Below are 3,855 nucleotides of genomic sequence, written 5' to 3' on the forward strand. Positions count from 1 at the left end.
AGTTATAGCAGTATCAGATGCAGACTAAACTTTTGAAAGGCAGCACAGGTTATGTTTATATAAATGCTTTCCTGTTGTCTTTCAGTGACGTCTGCGGATGCGCAAAAATATGTTTAAATAGCTGGAAAAATCGGTTCTAGTGCTTATTTCGCTCTGACCTCTAGAAGCGGTAACATCGGTGAATCCTATTATTTTAATTATTTAAATTATCTAGAATATACTTTTATATTTACTCGTTCGACTTATTGTAGTATCAGAGGCAGACTAAACTTTTGAAGGCAGCACAGGTTAAGTTTATATAAATAATTTCCTGTTGTCTTTCAGTGACGTCTGCGTATGCGCAAAAATATGTATAAATAGCTGGCAAAATCGGTTCTAGTGCTTATTTCGCTCTGACCTCTAGAAGCAATATCATCGGTGAATCCTATTATTTTAATTATTTAAATTATCTAGAATATACTTTTATATTTACTCGCTCGACTTATTGCAGTATCAGAGGCAGACTAAACTTTTGAGGGCAGCGAAGGTTAAGTTTATATAAATAATTTCCTGTTGTCTTTCAATGACGTCTGCGGATGCGCAAAAATATGTATAAATAGCTGGCAAAATCGGTTCCAGAGCACTTTCCATTCTGACGTCCAGAAACGGTAACATCGGTGAATCCTATTATTTTGATTATTTAAATTATCTGGAATATACGTTTATTCGCTCGAGTTAATGCAGTATCAGAGGCAGACTTAACTTTTGGAAGAAGCGCTGGTAGAGTTTATACAGTATTTTCTTGTTGTCTACCAATGACGTCCGTGAATGCGCAAAAATATGTATAAATAGCGGAAAAAATCGGTTCTAGTGCTTATTTCGCTCTGGCCACTAGAAGCGGTAACATCGGTGAATCCTATTATCATGATTATTTAAATTATCTAGAATATACTTTTATATTTACTCGCTCGACTTATTGTAGTATCAGAGGCAGACTTCACTTTTGAAAGGCAGCGCAGGTTGAGTTTATATAAATACTTTCCTGTTGTCTTTCAGTGACGTCTGCGGATGCGCAAAAATATGTTTAAATAGCTGGGAAAATCGGTTCTAGTGCTTACTTCGCTCTGACCTCTACAAGCGGTAACATCGGTGAATCCTATTATCATGATTATTTAAATTATCTAGAATATACTTTTATATTTACTCGCTCGTCTTATTGCAGTATCAGAGGCAGACTAAACTTTTGAAGGCAGCGCAGGTTAAGTTTATATAAATAATTTCCTGTTGACTTTCAGTGACGTCTGCGGATGCGCAAAAATATGTATAAATAGCTGGAAAAATCGGTTCTAGTGCTTATTTCGCTCTGACCTCTCGAAGCGGTAACATCGGTGAATCCTGCTATTTTAATTATATAAATTATCTGGAATATACATTTATATTTACTCGCTCGACTTATTGTAGTATCAGAGGCAGACTTCACTTTTGAAAGGCAGCGCAGGTTGAGTTTATATAAATACTTTCCTGTTGTCTTTCAGTGACGTCTGCGGATGCGCAAAAATATGTTTAAATAGCTGGGAAAATCGGTTCTAGTGCTTACTTCGCTCTGACCTCTAGAAGCAATATCATCGGTGAATCCTATTATTTTAATTATTTAAATTATCTAGAATATACTTTTATATTTACTCGCTCGACTTATTGCAGTATCAGAGGCAGACTAAACTTTTGAGGGCAGCGAAGGTTAAGTTTATATAAATAATTTCCTGTTGTCTTTCAATGACGTCTGCGGATGCGCAAAAATATGTATAAATAGCTGGCAAAATCGGTTCCAGAGCACTTTCCATTCTGACGTCCAGAAACGGTAACATCGGTGAATCCTATTATTTTGATTATTTAAATTATCTGGAATATACGTTTATTCGCTCGAGTTAATGCAGTATCAGAGGCAGACTTAACTTTTGGAAGAAGCGCTGGTAGAGTTTATACAGTACTTTCTTGTTGTCTACCAATGACGTCCGTGAATGCGCAAAAATATGTATAAATAGCGGAAAAAATCGGTTCTAGTGCTTATTTCGCTCTGGCCACTAGAAGCGGTAACATCGGTGAATCCTATTATCATGATTATTTAAATTATCTAGAATATACTTTTATATTTACACGCTCGTCTTATTGCAGTATCAGAGGCAGACTAAACTTTTGAAGGCAGCGCAGGTTAAGTTTATATAAATAATTTCCTGTTGACTTTCAGTGACGTCTGCGGATGCGCAAAAATATGTATAAATAGCTGGAAAAATCGGTTCTAGTGCTTATTTCGCTCTGACCTCTCGAAGCGGTAACATCGGTGAATCCTGCTATTTTAATTATATAAATTATCTGGAATATACATTTATATTTACTCGCTCGACTTATTGTAGTATCAGAGGCAGACTTCACTTTTGAAAGGCAGCGCAGGTTGAGTTTATATAAATACTTTCCTGTTGTCTTTCAGTGACGTCTGCGGATGCGCAAAAATATGTTTAAATAGCTGGGAAAATCGGTTCTAGTGCTTACTTCGCTCTGACCTCTACAAGCGGTAACATCGGTGAATCCTATTATTTTAATTATTTAAATTATCTAGAATATACTTTTATATTTACTCGCTCGTCTTATTGCAGTATCAGAGGCAGACTAAACTTTTGAAAGTCAGCGCAGGTTAAGTTAATATAAATACTTTCCTGTTGTCTTTCAGTGACGTCTACGGATGCGCAAAAATATGTCGAAATAGTTGGAAAAATCGGTTCTAGTGCTTATTTCGCTCTGACCTCTAGAAGCGGTAACATCAGTGCATCCTGTTATATTAATTATATAAATTATCTGGAATATACTTTTATATTTACTCGCTCGAGTTATAGCAGTATCAGATGCAGACTAAACTTTTGAAAGGCAGCACAGGTTATGTTTATATAAATGCTTTCCTGTTGTCTTTCAGTGACGTCTGCGGATGCGCAAAAATATGTTTAAATAGCTGGAAAAATCGGTTCTAGTGCTTATTTCGCTCTGACCACTAGAAGCGGTAACATCGGTGAATCCTGCTATTTTAATTATATAAATTATCTGGAATATACATTTATATTTACTCGCTCGAGTTATAGCAGTATCAGATGCAGACTAAACTTTTGAAAGGCAGCACAGGTTATGTTTATATAAATACTTTCCTGTTGTCTTTCAGTGACGTCTACGGATACGCAAAAATATGTTTAAATAGCTGGAAAAATCGGTTCTAGTGGTTACTTCGCTCTGACCTCTACAAGCGGTAACATCGGTAAATCCTATTATTTTAATTATTTAAATTATCTAGAATATACTTTTATATTTACTCGCTCGTCTTATTGCAGTATCAGCGGCAGACTTCACTTTTGAAAGGCAGCGCAGGTTAAGTTTATATAAATACTTTCCTGTTGTCTTTCAGTGACGTCTGCGGATGCGCAAAAATATGTATAAATAGCTGGAAAAATCGGTTCCAGCGCACTTTCCATTCTGACGTCCAGAAACGGTAACATCGGTGAATCCTATTATTTTGATTATTTAAATTATCTGGAATATACGTTTATTCGCTCGAGTTAATGCAGTATCAGAGGCAGACTTAACTTTTGGAAGACAGCGCTGGTAGAGTTTATACAGTACTTTCTTGTTGTCTACCAATGACGTCCGTGAATGCGCAAAAATATGTATAAATAGCGGAAAAATCGGTTCCAGAGCACTTTCCACTCTGACGTCCAGAAACGGTAACATCGGTGAATCCTATTATTATGATTATTTAAATTATCTGGGATATACGTTTATTCGCTCGAGTTAATGCAGTATCAGAGGCAGACTAAACTTTTGAAGGCAGCGCAGGTT

This window comes from Nasonia vitripennis, assembly GCF_009193385.2.
Source record: "Nasonia vitripennis strain AsymCx chromosome 4 unlocalized genomic scaffold, Nvit_psr_1.1 chr4_random0010, whole genome shotgun sequence".
Classification (NCBI taxonomy): domain Eukaryota; kingdom Metazoa; phylum Arthropoda; class Insecta; order Hymenoptera; family Pteromalidae; genus Nasonia; species Nasonia vitripennis.